This window comes from Diceros bicornis, chromosome 22 (genome assembly GCF_020826845.1).
Source record: "Diceros bicornis minor isolate mBicDic1 chromosome 22, mDicBic1.mat.cur, whole genome shotgun sequence".
Lineage (NCBI taxonomy): Eukaryota > Metazoa > Chordata > Mammalia > Perissodactyla > Rhinocerotidae > Diceros > Diceros bicornis.
Window position 1 is genome coordinate 54,997,591 of NC_080761.1, and position 20,413 is coordinate 55,018,003.

Consider the following 20,413-nt stretch of genomic DNA (forward strand, 5'->3'; position numbering starts at 1 on the left):
CTGCATTGACAAGTTTCTAGAGAGGAGGTCATCCCCTCTTCTTCCCAGCACAGAGAGGGAGATGCCTTTACAAATGGAGATTTCCCTTACAAATGTAAATGTTTGATAAACAGAACTTTGAAAAGAATGGAGTTAGCAAGGACCCTCCCAGTCTATCAATACCCAGAGTTATCTATGGTGATGGCCTGTCCTGCACACAGGCCTCTTATCTTAAATTTTTTTAGGCAGTTTGGGCGAAGGTCAAGTGTCCTTCATGATTCTTCTGAGCCTTTATTGTCTTCAACTTGAAATAATCCACATACCAGAATGGCACAACTTGGGGTGGCCTGCCCTGAACCCCATCAACTACTTTGAAGGAGAAACTTATTTTGAAGTATGAGTGTAAAATTCAAGCTTGCACGCCTATATATTGCTAACAGGAGTGCAGATGTTACAACTCCTCTGGAGGGGAATTTGGTAAGTTCTAGAAAAAGTTCATAGGCATTTATCTTTTAATCCAGCACTCTTACTTCTTGGAATTTTCCCTTGAGATACTGTGATGTTGTGCTATGATAAGAAATATGTATTTTGGTCTTCATCCACAGTTCCTAGCACATAGCTCATAAAACCCTTGCAATTTCCTAAGTGATAAGAGTAGTAGGAGCATCTTTGTTATATTTGGTGTTGCCTCTGGCTCTTGAAATAGCTCTGGAGTGATAAAGGTAAAAGGAGAATCTTCTGTTATTCATAAGAAGCCCTTTTTAACCACACTTGAGTTTACGTTAATGAGGTGGCTTCTGGAAAGTTTTGGAAAGGCAGTCATGCCTATGTAATGAAGCCTTCAAAAAAACCTTAACTGAAGGGGTTTGGAGAGCTTCTAGGTTGATGAACACATGGAGGTGCTGGGAGGGTGCCTGGAGAGCGTACAGTAGCTCCATCCCCCACCCCCCATACCTTGCCCTATACATCTCTTCCTGAGTTGTATCTTTTTGTAATAAACTGGTAATCTAGTAAGTAAACATTTTCTTACTAGTTTCTTGAGTTTTGTGAGCCATTCTAGCAAATTATTGAACTGAGGAAGGGGTTGTGGGAACCTCTGATTTATAGCCAGTCAGAAGCACAAGTAATAACCTGGACTCAAGATTGGCAATGGGGGAGGGGATGGCGGGGCATCTTATGGAACTATGCCTTTAACTTGTGGGGGTCTGACGTTAATTCCAGGTGGCTAGTGTCAGAATTGAATTAAATCGTGGGACACCCAGTTGGTGTCTGCCAAGAATTGGAGAATTGCTTGGTGTGGGAAAATCCCACACATTAGTGTCAGAAGTGTTCTGAAAACAGAGTAGAAGAAACACAGTAGTGTGTCTTCCTTTCAGATACTACACCATAACTACAAATCACCTCATGCACAAAGTTATTCATTGTGTCATCATTGGTAACAGCTAATGATGAAAGCAATGTAAATGCCTAATCACAGGAAGCAAACACAAGGTGACCTGGGAACATCTTGTCAAGCCAGAAAGCAAGAAAAATGCTTAAAAAAAAAAAAAAAACTAATAGGAACATATGAAAAAGACATAGGTGCTCACTTGAAGGGACTTCCACCAACCATAGTTGAGACAACTTGAGCATTCAAAAAAAGAATGTAAAGGGTTATAAAACAATGACTAAAAAAGAATCTTCAAGTCCTTAGTAATATCTTTAAAATGAGAAGGAAACTCTCCTTTGTAGAATAACATTTATTAATAAATGTAGAAGGAATGAAGGAATCCAACAATTAAATTTTGCTCCCTCCAAGGTAATGACTGATTTAAGCAAGGATTAGCAGTGGATCCTAAAATCACCTAGTGAAGAGTTGTCAAAGCATCACTCCACAGGTTATTTCTTAGTTACAAAGAGGGAAAGGATCCACCTTGAAGAAGAGATCAAAGTTAGCATCGCACAATCACTGGACAGCCAATGATGTAAGAGGAAGCATACTGCACCACCAAGTACTTTTCCTGTCAAAGATGTTTAACCTTAATCTAATCAAGAGAAACAATTACAAATCCAAATAGTGGGGCATTCTACAAGATGCTGGCCTAGACTCTTCAAAAGTGCCAAGGTCGTGAAAGCAAAAAGTAAAGGGACTGTTCTAGACTGAAGGTGACTAAAGAGTCATGGTAGCCAAATGGAATGCATGATCTTTGATGGCATCCTGAATTTAAAAAAACAATAACAACAACAATGAAGTTCATTTTGGTGACAATTGGGGAAATTTTAATAATAAATTTAATTTTCATGTTAAATATTGAATTTTGGGGGTTGATAATGATATTGTGGTCAATAGGAGAATGCCCTTGTTCTTGGGAGATGCATGTGGAAGTAGAGGTGATGGCTATAGCTTATTTTTAAGTGGTTTGGCAGAAAGTTTGTGTACATGTGTGTGTAGAAAGAGAGAGAAAAAACAAATGTGGCAAAATATTAACAATTGGTGAATTTGGAAGGAGGGTTTGTGGGTGTTCTTTGAACTATCATTTCAATATTTCTGTGAGTTTGAAATGTCTAAAAAGAAATTGGGGGAAATCCAGCTGATGACTGCCCAGCTACACTAGGCATATTAATCTCTGGAATGTGGTTATTTGTTATGAATTGCATGATTTTTATCATTTAAAGTAGGCCATAATATCACTGGCAGGAATCAAGAGTCGACGTTAGTAAGAACTAGATGGAAAGTTACAAAAGGGGCTTCAGGCTCTGAGGCAAGGCCTTGCACACAATAAGCACTACATTCTTTTTTTAAGTGAATTAATGGGGTCTAATTTTCACTATCCAGTTGGGTAAAAACTAAGACTGCAAGATTTCCAGCCACAAGTGCCTTTCTCATGTGTAGATGCCACATGTGGAGCCTGCAGCTGAAGAGATGTTAACACCATTTGGAAGAGCTAATTCAGTCCACGGCCACCGTGACCAGATTGCCCCACCTAATGGAGCACACATCTGGCTCTATGGCTCAAATTTTGATCTACTTACTTTTAACGGACCATTTGCATATTGCTGGAGAAATAAAAGAAGGGTCTGAAAATTTGCTTCATAAAACAATTGAGCTCTTAAATCCTGATGATGATGGAATGGTTGGCGTAGAGAATAACAATTTTCATCAATGATGTTTCCATTGTAATTGAGGGCTGATATATCCAGAGAATTCCAAGCGAGGCCTCAGACCCCACGGGATTGCCAATGGAGAATGCCATTCCCATTAGCATTTTGTCAGTGCTTCTCATCAAAGCATAATTATTTAGACTAATAAACCAGTAAGTATGTTCCAACGAAAAATATCCCAAAGACAGAAAGAGATATATGAAGGTAAAGGAAACCCTCAAGCTTCCAACTATACAAAATTATACCTAGTCACTTATTGAGAACGTCAATAAATTCATTCCTAAGCATTTTGTTTACTATTCCTAACCACATATTACCGGAACTAAATTTCATGACTGATGTTTTCTCTTCTAGATTATCACGTCAGGTAGCTGCAGTGCAGGTGTTTGATAACTTACTCATAGCTTTTCACCGTGTACCAGGACCACTTCTATCTGATGAGGCTTTTTAAGGCTCTTCTTTACTCCACTCCCCGTGCTCATCAACACCGAAAGTCAATCTCTCCAGTTTTCAGACACAACCATCCACATTGTACTGTCTTCCCACGCTTATCTGTTTCCCTCATTTATACCCAATTACCAGCTCTTCTGAAGACTCAAAGTCCCCTTTTATAGTGAGAGCACCTCGGCATCAGCAGGAAATGACGGCTGACCTCCTAATAAAGCTGGAAGAGAAAAACCACAAGAAGCAAATCACAAGCACTTCCTTATTCTATCATATGGACGTCCCAGCACTCTCTCTAGGGTTGGCACAATCCCAGCACAGTTCAATATTCATGCTCCTAACAAGTCATTTTTCAGTTACCTATTGCTGTATTCAGTGATCTAAACATCAACCATTTATTTGTTCATGATCCTGTAATGTGGCCAGGGCTTGCTGGGGACAGCTTTTCTTTCCTCCGTGTTACATTAGGGGGCCAGCTTAAATGGGGCTGGAAGATCCACTTTCAAGATGGCCTGTTGGTGCTGGCTGTTGGCTGGGAGTTCTGCCAGTGCTGTCAACATCAGTTCTCCTCTGTGTGGCCTCCCCCTGCGGCTACAGTAGGCTTCTCACAGCACGGTAGGCTCAGGGTATATGGCCACTGGTTTCCCTGAGACTCCAAAGTAGAAAGTGCCAAGGTTTCTTAAGGCTTATGCCTGGACCTGGCAGAACATCATTACATTCTCTCAGTTAAGATGAGTCACAAAAGCACCAGATTCAAGAGGGGGAACTACATAAGGGTGTCAATACAGGAGGTGTGATTTATTGGGGGCCCCAATGTACCAGACTACCACATCATTTGAATCACCAAGAAAAGTTTAAATTCAGATCCACAGGCTATCTAAAAAGCAGGTAAATGTATGTTATAATTGGAAATTTTTCCATCCAGAATGCTTAAATTTTTAAATAAAATCTACTATTTCAGGGGCCACATTTTCGGGTCCTATATGGTTAAATGAAATAGATTCCTTATTGATTCTGGATATGAGACATTGCTGTACATGCTTCACCCTATACATGGAGTTTTAGATTTGTAACTTTTGGGTTGATTGGCAAATGGACACAAGTTTAGGTGAAGAGGACCTCCAGCTCCAGCCACTCAGGCTCAGGGTCAGAGAAAGCCTCTGTAGAGAACAGACAAGGGCTATGAGACCAACTATTGGAAGGAAGGCGGCCCCAGCTTTTACTTTATGTGTGAAGCACAACAATGGTGTGGGCATTGTTGGGAAAAACCAAAAGACCAAATTGAGGGCTACAAGGAATAGAGGAGGAAGGAGCTTAACTGGGCCAAGTAGAAGCAACAGCTTCTTGCTTTGCAGCCTTCCGTGGAAGAAAGCAAGCTATGGATCTTCTTTCAAATCAGAGAAGCTACACTCCTTCTGTTTGAAGGAAGAGTTTGAGGCTCATGTAAGAAGGCTGATGAGAATTCTTGTGGAAGGATGTTGAACCTAAACATTGAAGGGGAGATTTGAGTCTATTATCGACTTATGTATCCAAAGGGGATGCTCCCCATCCCTCACTGAATGCTGAGCTAAGAAATAAGATGGCCGTGTATTTCACCTGTGAGTATCTTGGGCCTCTGAGTACCGCATGAGGGAATTTGTACCCCAGTTTGCTTCTCAAACCTTCAGTGCCCTCTTTTCTAGGATTCTCAATGAACACAACAGTATGGCACTGTTACTTTTACCACCTCTCACTCCAATAATTCAGTGGGCAAAACTGGTAAACATGGTCGGGCAAAGATTTCATATGGTCGGGCAAAGATTTCATATTGCTTCCAGGTTTGAAACCCTTTCTAAGTAGTAATGTTTTATGGTGTGTATGCTAAAATGTTAGCATACACATACACATAGCCAGGATAGTTCCATAGCTTGTAGGGAGAGTGAGCTAGAATAGTAGAATACTTGAAATAAGAACTATCTTTGAGAATCCACATTAGGGGAGCACACCCAGGGATCAGCCCAGGAGTGCGGAACAACTTAATCAGTAACGAATACAAATGAACAGATTCACGGAAGAAACACTGACGTGAATTAATTTTTTGTGGATGGGGGGATGGGAGAGAGACTGAGTGTCTCTAAGTTTGGCATATCCTTCTTTATAGGTGTGGGTCCCTTTGTTCTCACTTTCCTGATGCAGCCACCCGTCTCCTGTTGATGAGGACCAGTAGGGAGGGAAGCTTCTAGAAGGACTGGCTCTGCTTCTCTGTTTAAATCTTGACTGATACATTCTTCAAGAATAATATATCCTTCAAAAATAAAAAAGACACATTAGAGAGAAAGTTTATCTTCAGCAGAACTACACTATAAGAAGTACTGAAGAAGTTCTTCCTCAACCTGAAGGGAAATGACAGAGCTATGATCTAAAAATTATTTCCTCCGGAAGATAGAGCAGAGGGAATGCTTCAGGAGGAAGAGGAAGTGACTTCATTTTACGAGGTCAACACAACCTCGATACAAAAGTAAACAAAGGCATTGTAAGAAAATCACAAACATCAACATCCATCATGAACACAGATATAAAAATCCTTGACAAAAATGTTAGCAAATCAAACCCAGACATTTATAAAAAGGACAACGCATCTTGACTAAATAGAGGTCATCCCAGAAATTTAAGATTGGTTTAATATTTTTAAAAAATCAATCAAGGGGCTGACCCAGTGGTGTCATGGTTGGGTTTGTGCTCTCCGCATCAGTGGCCCAGGGTTCGCGGGTTCGGATCCTAGGCACAGACCTACACGCCGCTCATCAAGCCATACTGTGGTGGCATCCCACATATAAAGTGAAGGAGGATTGGCACAGATATTGGCTCAGGGACAATCTTCCTCAAGCAAAAAGAGGAAGATTGGCCCAGATGTTAGCTCAGGGCCAATCTTCCTCACCAAAAAAAAAAAAATCAATGTAATTTACCACATTAACAGGAAAAAGGCAAAAAACCAATATAATCATCTCAGGAGATGCAGAAGAAGTATTTTACAAAATTCAACACCTATTCATGATAAAAACTCTTCAACAAACAGGGAATACATGGCAGGTTAGTTGTAGAAGGAGAGAAGCAAACCTACACAAATATGAGATGCAACATTGCTGGTATGCACAATTTATCTAAATGTTGAGGGGGCTGGGAGGGGGCTTAAAAGTCCCATAGCCTGACACTAGGACATCTCAGGGTTTCCTAGCATTATAATGCTTTTATACATAAGTTCCCGGGCCCACAACTCTAAATAGGGATTTCAAATTCCCAGAATATGCTCAGCTAATGTTTGTTGAATTAATGAATGTTCAGTGTGATGAGGATGACTAAAGATTGGAAAATAAAAGTGTCACAGTATGATTTAACCCACAGAGGGGTTGAGGAGTGACTTTATATTAAGGAGCCTGACAACGGGAGACGAGAACAAAGGGTACGTGATGAAGACAAAGATGCAGAAGTGGCACAAGGGGCTGGGGTCAGTGTTTCTCCAAATGATACGAAGATAAGTATCACCTGGTCCACTCGTTTAATGATCACACCCCCGGGGTCCCACTCTGCAGATTAGGATTTTGAGGAGGGACAAATGTTCCTGTTGAATTGTCATTATCAGCTAAGTCTGAGAAACACTGGTTTCAGATCTACCAAAATATGCTTATGGCTGGAGGGTCCCTGTGAAGTCTTTAAAATAGCCTAGGTATGTTTAGTTACTGTATCATTAAGTACAATATTTGTCTTTAGTTTCAATGAACACTCTTTATTAAGGACATTTCCACTTGCTCGTAGTGTACTAAAAGGTTTTTTTAAAAAAAATCAGGATGTTGAATTTTGTAAAATGCCTCTTGGTTTCCATAGATATGATCATATTTTTTTTAATTTTGTGATAAATTAATAAAATAAATTATATTTATAGAAATTCCCAAGGTTGAAACAGCCTCGAATAAACTTACTTGATCATGGTTTGTTATATTTTTAATAAGTGTGCTAGATTTAATAACATATATGTAAGATTTTTGCACCACTAGCCATAAAGTAGGATCATTTGATAATTTTCTGTGTTATCTTTCTCAGGTTCTAGAATCAAAGCAATGGCGGCTACAACGAAAAAGAAAAATTCCCAAACTTTTCTATGCACAAACATAAGAAAAAACATGAGTAATAATCTGTTTCTTAAAGTCTTCCTGAAACACGTCCCTTGAGCTGTTAGGGAGCAGATGTGTGACTCTTCGTGTCTTCTGTGCTTTCTGCCCAGGTTTTCCTCTAGGTTTAGGAACCACGATGGCCGAGAAGGGAGCAGTGGCTTGGGCCAGCAGCTGTGACTCTCCTTATCCCCAGTGAGTCCTGTAGTCATATTTCTACCCGTGGGTTCATGCATTAAAAGATTTCATCTACCAACCCAATTGCTCTCATTAAGGGAAAAACAAATAAATTCCTCACTTTTATCAATCATATCTGAGTACACAAAAACCAGTAGCAGCAAAAATGATAACTAACAGCAGTAAACCAAGATAAAAATAGCCTTAAACTGGCCAGATCCCAGGCTCGTGAAAAGAAACAGGCCATTCCAGTTAGCCTCTGCGGCCTTATTATTTGTAAATGTTTGGTTTCTAGTAAGCTTTAGGAAGTATTGAAAATAACTCACAGAAGTGCTCAAATTACCACGATAGCAATTTACAGGGTCCAAAGACCCCATATTGCGGAAATTTTGCAAGTCTCTTCTTTTAAAAACATAAGCTAAATGTAAGAGAGCGGATCAGCTTCTCAGGAGAACCCCCTCCTGTTCTCACAGGGTGAGAAGTGCTTGGGACACCATGGCGAGTTTGTGATGTTCCCACAGGCTAAACAAGTATGCAAGTTACAGTCGAGGGTGTGGCAGCATCTCCCCATCTCACAGGATTCCATGATCGAGGTCACGGCCTGTTCACTCTGTGTGCTTCGTTGTGCCCACAGGTCTCTACGAGCAAACCATAGCCCACCTAATTTGTACAGTGGAATTTTGTACATCTCCTATGGTATTAGAGCTGAGTACCACTGCCTCTGATTATGCCTCAAAGAAGCCTCAGAAACGGCAAGGACCAATAGGAGGGTAAACGTTTCTGTTTGGGGATCTACAAATGTTTAAATTTGAAATTGGGAAGAGTTTTAGAAAAACTATACATCTTTATCCCTTCAACTCCTCAAGTTTGCTAGACATTTCCTTCAGTGTCAGCAATCTACCTGATTCCTTACTGGAAAAACTTAACTGCATTGTTTATAAAGAGACTTCCAAAGACGGGAAATACAAGTTTACATTAATATTTTACAAACTATGTTTTTGGAGAAAAACTGTAGCCTCCAGGGTGATGGTCATCTTGTTGTGAACAGTATATCAGAAAGCAATAAATCAACCACCATATTGCCAGACACTGTATTGCCAGACACTGTTGAGGTGGCTAGTACAGAAGACGCTTACCTCAGAAAGGGCATTTTTTTGCAGCAGCCTTCTTGACTGGGACCTCTCGCAGTCAGCGCAGAAGCTCTGGCCTCGCGGGGCGCGCTCCGTGCTGGGTGGAACGCCCAGTGTATGAGAGCCCATAGCAAAACCTGCGAGAGTCCCCGAGCCCACCCTCAAGAAGAGGCAAATTTGCGTTCGCCTTCTATTCCTCTGTCATCATCAATCGAACCTCCCCGGCTCAGACAGGCTCAGCTACTCCCCTGACTTGTAACCATTGGTCTAAAACGGGAGAAGAGGGCGTTCCTATGAAATTATGCTCTAGTGTAACCCCCGAAAGCCCCCCGAGGAAGGAGCCGGGCTGCCGGGAACGGACTTCCAAAGGGTGGAAGAATCGGGTGGATCTTAAAAGGGACCCGTTCCTTACCCCACACTGAGGGAGACGCTCAGACAGCCGTTCCTGGAGAAACCCTGCGGGAGCTCAAGACGACGCCCAGGATGATGGGCTGACAGCCCACAAGCCGACTGCCCTACATCCTTCTTGTTAGGGGTGATTGACGCCCCTCCGGAGCGGACGAGGCCTCCTTTTGATATTTTTGATTGTTCCCCTCGGAGCTTGATGTGGCCCCACTTGCCTTTCGGACAATGCAGTCAGCGTTAAGATCTTGATCAGTCCCGCAGGGAGAGGGTTTCTATGCTAGAGGCTCAAATATGGCTAGATGAAGATTGATAGCTGGGCAGGATGGCATTTTCTGTGCACACCTCTTCAGGGGTTAGCCGGCTCATCCACCCAAGACTGCAAGGACTTCCAGGACTGCAAGTTGAGATGGGGAGCAGGAGGTGGGAGGGGGGACACGTCCGTGATCCCCACGGGCTGAGAGTAGGGGCTGCGGGGACTGTGTCTCCCGAAAGCTCGGGTGAGAACTGCACCCTCTCTTGGTGATCTTCCCAGGCCAGCGCTTCTCAGACCTTCATGTGCATGAACTCTTCTGAGGCTTCCTTCCAAGGCAGCTTCTGAACCTGCAGGTCTGGGGCGGGGCCTGAGACTCTGCATTTCAGACAGCCCCCCCCCCCCCCAGGGGGTGCCGAAGCTGCTGGCACGTGGCCGCTGTCTGAGAACAGTGACGCAAAGCCTGTGCGGGGCTCCGAGCTGCCCGATTCCGGAGGCAGAGCCCAAGGGGAGGCAGGAGCAAGGCCAAAATAACTCGGGGAAAGCAAGGTCTCTCCTCTGAGGCGAGAAAGTCACTTGAAAGGGACAAAATGGACTGGCCTCTGTTCCTCAAGGCAGAAATCGCAGCAGCAGGTTCTGGAAAGCAGGCCTCAGGAGGCGTTCTTCCATGATGCTCCCGTCCCAGGGTTACCATCCCAAGGAACCAGACTTGAATCCCTCCTCTCTTGGCATATTTGTTTTCTATTTCATTCATATCTCTTCTTATCTTCATTTCCTTCTTTCTACTGTCCTTGGGTGAAAGACAGTACGTTTCTGTTATTTTTCTAATTTCATTTTTAATTCTTTCCCATGCAGTATATTTATTTAAGACTAACATTTTCTCTCTTAAGTTCATTTAAAAATATTTTCTAACCACTATTATAATTTCTTATTTGACCTATTGGTTGTTTAGAAGTACAATTCTTATTTCAAATATACGGAAATTTTTTAGCTTTCCTTTTGTTATAGATTTCTAGCGTAATAGGACTGTGGTCAGAGAAAACACTCCGTAGTTTAAGAGGTGTAACGTTTTAAACGAAAACGTGTTGAGACTTACTTTAAGGTGCATTATGTGGGCAATTTTATAAATATTCCATGTGTGCTTGAAAATATTGTATATTCTGGAGTTGTTGGGTGCAGTGTTTTACTGTATTGCAGTGATTTTAAGATGTATGCTTTCCGCATCTTAATATTTTGAAAATTAGGATGCATTTTTTTGTTTTTTTTGGTGAGGAAGATTGTCACTGAGCTAACATCTGTGCCCATCTTCCTCTATTTTGTATGTAGGATGCTGCCACAGCACGGCTTGATGAGCAGTGTGTAGGTCCATGCCCAGGATCCAAACCAACAAAGCCTGGGCCACCAAAGCAGAGTGCACAAACTTAACCGCTATGCCACTGGGCCAGCCCCTAAGATAAATTTTATGATCAGAGAGGGACAGGTGACAATCTGTGACATCGTCATCACCTGTGCAAACATGAATGTATGCATATATGAGGGTATGACTGACAACTGCAACCTCCTAACTTTTTAGTAGACAAATCATTTAAGGACCATTTGAGGAAAAAAGGCATGTGCCAGTTTTGTCTGAAGATGTTCCCCTGTCACCTTCAGGTGGGGTCCAGCATCAAAGCCTTGGAGGCAGCATCGCCGGCTGGATAGTAATGGAACTCTCTCTCGGGAATGCTGCATCTCCTACCCTCCTGATGCAACAGAGGATCGCAGTGCATGAAGAAACGTGCACGCTGATGGCGCTGAGTCTTAAATATATTCCAAGAAAAGAATTCTCAAAGATGTTTTAGAAATCCCTTATTCAATTTATTACCCTTATATTTTCCTTTTCACCTATGTGTAAGAACAACATAATTAAATATAAAAGAGATTTTTAAATAAGTGTGGAATAACAATTCTAGGTGATGAGAAATCATTGTGTCACAGTTGACATTGTTTCATTTTTCTTAGTGGTTCATCAAATAATAGTGTCTTACGGTCAATGACTTCTTGGATTCAAGGAAATACAGCATATAGGCCTGTTAGGCCAAGGTCGTGGTGATCCAATCTTTACCCTTCTGGATTGTTTGGTTGTTATTATTCTGTCAATTACTGAAAGATACATTTTAAAATCTCCCACTGTGACTGTGGATTTTTGTAATTCTATCAATTTTTGCTTTACATATTTTGAAGCTAAGTTGTCCAGGTGACCAATATTTTCTCATTACATGGTGACTCACATTGTCTCTAACAGCGCTTTTTACCTCAAATTGTATGTTGCCTGGTATTAGTTTAGCTATACCAACTTTATCTAGTTTACGGCTAGCTGGTGTTTCTTTTTTCATCCTTTATTTCAACCCTTCTGTATCCTTACGTTTGCAATATGTCTTTCTATTGTTCCATCTGTTCTATGTTATTTTTCTTACCTTTCTTACCTTATTTTTTTAGTCCATTTTTCCCTCTATTAGTTGCAAAGTTATACACTCATTTTCTATTCTTTTAATAGTTACTTTAGAAATGACAAAATGCATCCTTGACTTCCCTAGATCTAATATCAACTGTTACCTGCACTCTTCTCCCAGCCAACACAAGAACCTTAGAACACTCATCCCCATTCACCCCATCCATCTTACATGCTATTTTTGCTGTATACTTGAATTGGTCGCCATAGAAGAAATTATGATTAATGCTTTATGAAGTCAATGTTATTTTAGATTTAGCAACGTATTTGCAATTTTCATTGTTCTTCACTCCTTCCTGCATCCTTGGCTTTCCATCTGCCATTGTTTCCCTTCACCCAAAAAGCACTATATAGAAAGTTAGTGCAGATCTCTTGACAGCCAACTCTCTCAATCTTTATTTGATTCTTTATTCACTTTTGTTCTGGAAGGATCTTTTCACTGGGTATAGGATTACAAGTTGTCAGCTATGTTCTCTCATCCCATTAATGCAATCATTCCAATGTATTCTGCCTCCATTTTTGATGCTGAAATGTCAGCTGTCAGGATGACTGGTTCCCCGGCTGCAGGGAATGCTATGGGAAGACAGCTCTCAGCGTCAGCACTCTTGGGAGGCTAACTCGGTTGAAGAAACTACCTGGTCCGAGGGCATGCCTGTTTCCAAGGGCAGGCCACATTCACTGACAGATCAGTGCAGAGGAGGAAAGACCAGCCTCCTCACTCCAGCTCAGGCAACTCTGAAGGGTCGGTCATCTCAGGTCCCGAGATCCCTGTAGGATTAGATAAAGCCTTCACTGGAACTGCACTGCAGCTCAGTTTCTCCCTCTGCCCGGTCCTGCTTGCTTAGCTCCCTTCCACAGGGCTTGATTCAAGAGCTCTGATGTTTAACCTCCTACATGCTACTCACCTTCCCAGAGCCTGCTCAGCAGGAACCCCGATCTATGACAACTGGTATCAATAGTGGGCCAAAAAGGCGGGCAATGGGTTGGAATTTCCTGCTAGGTCACTCTCTTCTTGCTGGCAATGAGGACCCCATCACTGGTGGTAGGTGGGGCACAGACAGCCCAGCACAAGGAAGTAGTGCAGTTGGTAAGGCTTCCATTGGTGGTGGACTGGAGGAAGGCAGTGCAGTAACTGAGGCCATGTATCAGAGAAAAGTGGGGGAGACAGTGACTACAAGGAAAATGGAACTGGGATGATTGACCTTTGGGAAAGATCATGAAAAGCTGTGATGAATCAATTAGCAACTAAAAGCTGGGCATGAAAGCAAAGGCTTCTTCTGTCGTCTATGAAGAGGCTTCCATCTCCTGCAGTGCAAGGACAGAGAAGCTGAGAATCAGTTGGGCCAGGGCTTAATTGAGAAAGTAACAGAGCTCACGTAAGGCTGAACTCACAATCAAGGCAGCAACTCCAATCAAGGTGATGCCAAGGGCAGGCCATGGCTGGGAAAGAATGGGTCCCTGACATATAGGATGGGGACATCTGGGTGAACACTTCCCTAAATGGTGAATCTCCAGATTCCCCTGAGCCTCTGAGCCTGCACCAGTGGCTCTCTCCCGCCTGTTGAGAGCTAGCATCTGCCCATTGTAGAAGATGATTCAGGGTCCTCTCCTCTATGATACCCACGTGCCTCCCTCAGGACCTGGCCCCACTTCCCTCCTGGCTTCCAGGCCAGTAACTCAGGTTAAGTCACAATGCAAACCAGCCTGGCATTGCTAGGCCTGAAAGGGAGGAAGGTGACTGTCCCTCAAGAAGCTGCAGGACCTGGCCGGCAGGTACCAGCAAAAGCCAAGGAGTCCACGTGGGATCGGAGGGATGAGAACATACGGCTGAATAAGGGAAAGCTATCTGAGTAATTTAGAGTATTAGAGTTATTCCCCCAGTACATCTCTCGCATGTCTGATCCCTTCTCGGAGGACCCAAACCAATACAGAACTGCACCGCAGCTCAGCTTCGGCCTCCGCCGGCCCCGCTGCCTTCCCTTCCTTCCACGGTGCTGATCCCAAGGGCATTCCTATCAAATCTCTCCCACACCCACCACCACCTCAGGGTCTACTTCCTGGGGAACCAGCCTGGGACAGTCGCCTCAAAAGGCCTTCATTTCTGTCCTGTCTGGATCCTTCTTTCCCATTTTTTCCCGAGCTCTCACAGCTCAGTTTTCACTTTCTTCTGTTGTGTCATGTCTCTTCTTTGACATCTTCTGTATCTCCTTTGAGTTCTTATTTCAATGGGATGACGTTCTCTCGCGTTTCCTCAAGCTCATGGAGAAATGTTCATTCCCGTTGTTCTTTTACCTCTGATAGATATTCTTCATCTGCCTCTATTGGTTGTTACTCTCCTCTTTTTGGAGGAGAATTATTCAGTGAGGACAGTTCTTTCTGGATTAGCTATTTGCTAAAAACTGTGTAGGGAAAGGATGGATGGAGGGAGAGAGCAGTGGCTTTACCTCAAGTGTCTTCTGGAAGGACTTTCTCATGACTCGGTGTCTCTGAGCAGAGATGGGGTCTGCTCACCAGTCTCAATGGTCCATCTCATGGTACGCAGGCCTGCGTAGTTTGCAGTAAAGCCCTGATGTTCCAGGGTCTTGAGGGTATCAGAGCAGCTAATACTAAGCTGACCACCAAGAGGATTTCCTCCACAACCCCTCAGGCTTCACAGAAAACTGGGCATCTTGCTGGTCTCCTCCCAGCCCTAGCTCACCTGCAATGCTATGTCTGGACACCTCTGGCCAGGATCTTCAGCTAGAGCCTTTAGGGTTATGCCAACCTTTTTTGGAAAACCGTAGGCTGGAAAAGACTTGTGGGGGTTTGCACATGCTTTTTGGTATCACGTCTCGATTTGATCCAAAATTCATTGTATTTGGCGGCTATCCTCTGTAACTTTGGTTTTTGTGTGTATTTTCAATGAAAGTGGTGTTTTTTTCTCTACTGCTCATTCTTTTTGTTGTTATAAGTTGGCCACTGGGGAGGGAAGTGAACTTGGACCAGAATCCTGAAATAAGTTTTTACAAGCTCTTTACATTTTATTCTTTAAAAAAGTCCAATTGACTTGAGCACTTCAACCATGTAGTTGTAGACTTGTTATATCCTAATTAGTAAGAAATTAGCAACACAAATTGCAAAAGATGCAGAATAAAGGGAAAGGTACTTAAAGTATGAATACATAGCATGCAAACACAGACATCATTCTCTTACTCATGCATTAGAAATTTAGATCTAGAAAACAGTGTGGGAAAACAAAAATACAGTTTGGGATTGCCTCAGAGAAACAAAACTGGTTAAAAACACAAATGGCCGTGGCTGTGTTCACAGTGTTCTTCATTGCTCGTGAAGACTGCTGTCAAGGAGAGGCAATGACGTAATCCTGAGGGAAACACGCCAACGCAATGGAGAGTGACTCCCCCACATATGAGGTCATCTGCATTGTGTGGCAGGATGCACATCTGCCACATTCGCTCTGAGCCAGCCGCAGTGTGCCACAAAAACATTCTTTGTTTCTCTCTGACCCATGCTCTCATGTTGTTGGAGGAAGATGAGACTTTTCTGAAGTAACTTCACTGAGGACATTTAATGACATTTCTTTGCAAGCAATGCTAATATAATTCAGTGTTTTTGTCTCCACTGTGTTGTTAATCTGGTGTGTTTCATGGTGGATGGTGGGGGAGGTAGTGCGGGTGGAGAGAGTAATCAAGCACTCTGGTTTCTGTGCCATCTTCCATTAGTCTTATCAAGCATCTAAATGCCAGCTTGGGATCAGCTCACATGCCCAGAGTTTTCTGGACTTTCACTATCAAAATGACCAGTTATAAGGGAAGACAAATGATGGTGACTCAAACCAGACTGAGTGCCTGGGTTATAAATTAAGAAGCAGTTATTCTGGCTAAAAAGAAGAGAGAAGCAGTTTATAGTTCAGAAATGCAAACTACAAATTTTATGAAAACTACAATTTCATTTTATGAAAAGATAGTTAATTCCACTATGTCTTCAAACCCATTAGCAACACATGTAAAACCAACTCAGGCAAAAGTGAGAAAAATCTTACTCATCTTTGGATTTTAAAGCAATTGCAAATTAATACAACACAAACTAAAGAATAGCCCAAAGTTTTCAGTTCTTTTTAGGAATTAGAACGTGTTTCTGGTTAAAGTGAGACTATGTTCCAGCGACAAAACTCATAGCTGCATAGGTGGCAGTCTTTCTTCATTTGAAGAAATTTACCTTATGTAGTAGGCCAAATAATGGCCACCCAAAGATATCACGTCTGAATCCCTGGAACCTGTAAATGTACCTTGAAAAAAAAAAAGGATCTTTGCAGATGTGATTAAGTTATGGATCTTACATGATGAGATGATCCCAGATTATCTGAGCGGGCTCTAAATGCCACCACGTGTGTTCTTTTAAGAGGAAGTCAGAGGAAGATGATGCATACCCAGAAAAGGAGAGGCCATGAAAAGACAGAGGCAGAGATGGGAGTGATGTTGCCACAAGCAAAGGGATGCTGGCAGCACCAGAAGTCGGAAGGAACAAATTCTCCCCTAGAACCTCTGGAGGGAACGTGGCCCTGCTGACACCTTGACTTCACCCCAGTGAAACTGATGAACTCCTGGCCTCCAGAATTATGGGAGAATAAATTTCCATTGTTTTAAACCACTAAGTTTGTCCTAATTTGTTACAGTAGCAACAAGAAACTAATACACCTTCTATCTACATGAATATGGTATGGTTTTATTTCATCCTTTCTTATCACTTAATTAAATCATGGATATCACAAAAACTAAAGCGTAAAACAAAGAAAATATTTTCCAGAATTTGACTATTAAACTCTTCTTTAGACAAGTGCATGTAAAAACTGGCCTGTAATTATATTGTGTCAATGTCAACTTCCTGGGTTTGATAATGTACTCTAATTATGTACGTTGTTACCATTGGGACAAGCTGGTAGAAGTGTACACAGGACTTTTCTGTACTGTTACAACTTCTTGTGAGTCTATACTTATGTCCAAATAAGTTAGGGGGCCGGCCCTGTGGCCTAGTAAAGTTCAGTGTGCTCCGCTTCAGTGGCCTGGGGTTCATGGGTTCGGATCCCAGGCGCAGACCTACATCATTCATCTGTCATGCTGTGGCGGTCACCCACATACAAAATAGAGGAAGACTGGCACAGATATTAGCTCAGGGCGAATCTCCTTAAGAAAAAAGAGGAAGATTGGCAACAGATGTTAGCTCAGGGCAAATCTACGTCAGCAAAAAAAAAAAAAAAAAAAAAATGAAGAAGTTAGAAAAAACCTTTTCTTTGGTCTGTCGTTTGTTCCTTTGCTTTTTTTATTGGTCACCTATTGATTCCTGGTGGTTTCAGAGTTGAATGAAGGAAAAAAATAAACAGTCCATTTGCTCTTCAAGAGAAAATATTCAAATCAATAGCTTATGTAATGGTAGAGGATTTAATATCCAATGTTTCCAGAAGCAGTTGCAGAGAGTGGACAGAGAGAGAATGTTGACTGCTGTGGGATCATGTGCCAGTCATGGGGGCACAATGCAGTCACTCTGCTCAGATATCATGGTAGAAAATAAAGGCACAATATTCAGTGCTGGAAGCCAGTGAAGAAGAACAAAGCAAATCCTGCTCCAAGGCATTGTGGCCTTTCTATCCAGCATGACCAGTGCCTTTCCTGGAAGTGGAAAAGGCCTTGGGGTGGGAGGATACAGAGCCTTCAGGGTGAGAGGTGTGTCCTTCCTACAACCAGATGCTAACTGGATAACAAAAGAGGAAAACATGCTTTATCAGCCTCCAAGAGCACAATAACTCAAAACAGTGAGGTTCCTGAGCATTACAGAGGTAAGGTATGCCTGAAAATAAGTTGTGGTCCCTTCTCTTCCTCCTCCCCAACTTCGCCAAGATTCAGCCAAGAAGCCCAGTGCCTGTGTGACCTCTTAGAATTCTGAGAACAATACCTCATTTTTGGGGAAATAATTGAACCCCTTGCACTAAGTTACACAAAATAAAGCAACCCAATGTTTCTTCTCATGTACGTTTTTAGGCACTACACTCATTCATTCAACAGGTATTTAGGATATTTCAGAGATTGTTTTAGGCACCTGGGATACATCAGTGAACAAAATGAGACTCTTGGCTTTAGGGTCATACATTCTAGTAGGGAGAAACAAAGAAAAATTACAAGCATAATCAATAAGAAAACTTAAAATTTTATATCAGGTAGTAAGAGAAGGGCATGTTGAAAAGATGAGATTTGAACAGACTTTAAAGGAGGTGAAGATGTGAGTCGTGTGAATAGCTAGGACAAGAGTAGAGCAGGTGGAAAAGCCAGGGGAATGGCCCTCAGATGGAAGCGGGTTTGAGGAAGAGCAACGGCACTCTTGTTCTTGAGCATGTGAGAGGGGATAATCTATTGCACAAGTTGAAAACTTGGTTTTAGGTAGAAACAGGGTTAGTTCATCCCTGGCATTAGTTCTCAAACTTTAACACACATCAGAAAAACATGAAGGGCTTGTTAAAACAGATTGCTGGGGAGGCAGGATTTTCACAGTGGTGGAGTGAGAAGAGATTGGCAAATCTTTTCCCCAGAAAGGAGTAATAAAACTGGGAAGAATTATGAAAAGCCACCATTTCAAGACTGCATAAATCAACAAAGTGCATACAACAAATTGAGAAGAGTTTATTCAATAAAACTACTCAACCTTGAGTAAGAGCATTCAGTTGGTGGCACTTTTGCCTGGGGCTGGTCGTGTCCCCAACTTGCAGCTTTGTCAGTGTGGGGTTTCTATCTGGGCATAAAAACTAAGTTTTGCTACCTGAAGATGATGACTTGATTTGGAGCAGAGAGTGGGGAAAACTCCATGCCCCTGGACATTTTTGGAAACAATAGCAAGCCCAGAGGCAAAGGAATGGGAAAGAACACTACTCTAGTCAGCCTGAGGTTATAATTCTGGTTGGGGCCAGCTGACTGGCAGACTAGCCAGAAATTTAACTGGGAAATCTAGAGAATGAGACAGCCAGAGTGGACCTTGATTAGCTCCCATATGTTTCTGTCAGCCAGGAAGACTGTACATATGCACTAGGCTACATGCACACTCCAAAGAGAACAGAGAGGATCCTAGTAATCCTCACATCTCTGGCTGAATAACAAGGCCATGAGCATACAGAGAGGAGACGCAAGAGGGCTGAATGGAAAGTAAGAGCCCAAACAAATTTGTAAATGACCTGAACTTTGAATGATTTCCCCAGACACAGGCAGATCTATCGGCAAATAGAGGAAGCCTTACTCATTTAAGAAGTTTAAGCATAATCCCTGAGCAATCATTGCTTGACCACTAAGGCATACTGACACAGTGTGACCCATAAGAAGTCAAGCCTATAAGTGAAAACAGAAAGACACAAAGACAGAAAGAAGACAAAGAGAAAGGAAGGAAGGAAGGAAGGAAGGAGGGGGAGGAGAGAGAGAGAGAGAGAGAGAGAGAGAAAGAAAGAAAGAAAGAAAGAAAGAAAGAAAGAAAGAAAGAAAGAAAGAAAGAAAGAAAGAAAGAAAGAAAGAAAGAAAAGAAAGAAAGAAAGAAAAGAAAGAAAGAAAGAAGGAAAGAAGGAAAGAAAGAAGGAAGGAAGGAAGGAAGGAAGAAAGAAAGAAAGAAAGAAAGAAAGAAAGAGAGAGAGAGAAAGAAAGAAAGAAAGAAAAAAAGAAAGAGGAAGGAAGGAAGGAAGAGAAGGGAGGGAGGGAGGGGAGGGAGGGAAGGAGGGGGGAGGAAGGGAGGAAGGAAGAAAGGAAGGAAGGAAGGAAGGAAGGAAGAGAGAAACTAATTAGAGACATCAGCAACCACACACCACAGAGGAGATGGACACCATAGAATTAGTTCAGCTAAATTGCCAAAATAGATGAACAAGCAAAAAAAAGCACCAACAACAACCTTTGGGACGAGGCAGGGAGAGAATCATAATTGCTATAGTAAATTATCTAAGATGTTCAGTTTTCAACAAAATATTATGAGACATGCTAAGAAACAGGAAATTGTGATTTATACTCAGGAAAATAAGCAATTGATAGAAACTGTCTCTGAGGAGGCCAAAATGTTGGTGTTAGAAGACAAAGACTTGGAAGCAGCTATTATAAATATATTCAAAGAACTAAAGAAAAAGAATAAAGAAAAAATTGAATGGAGACCCACAAACAGAAGAAATGAACAGAGCCTCAGAATCCCATGGGACACCATCAGATGCACCAACATATGTGTAAGGAAGTCCCAAAAG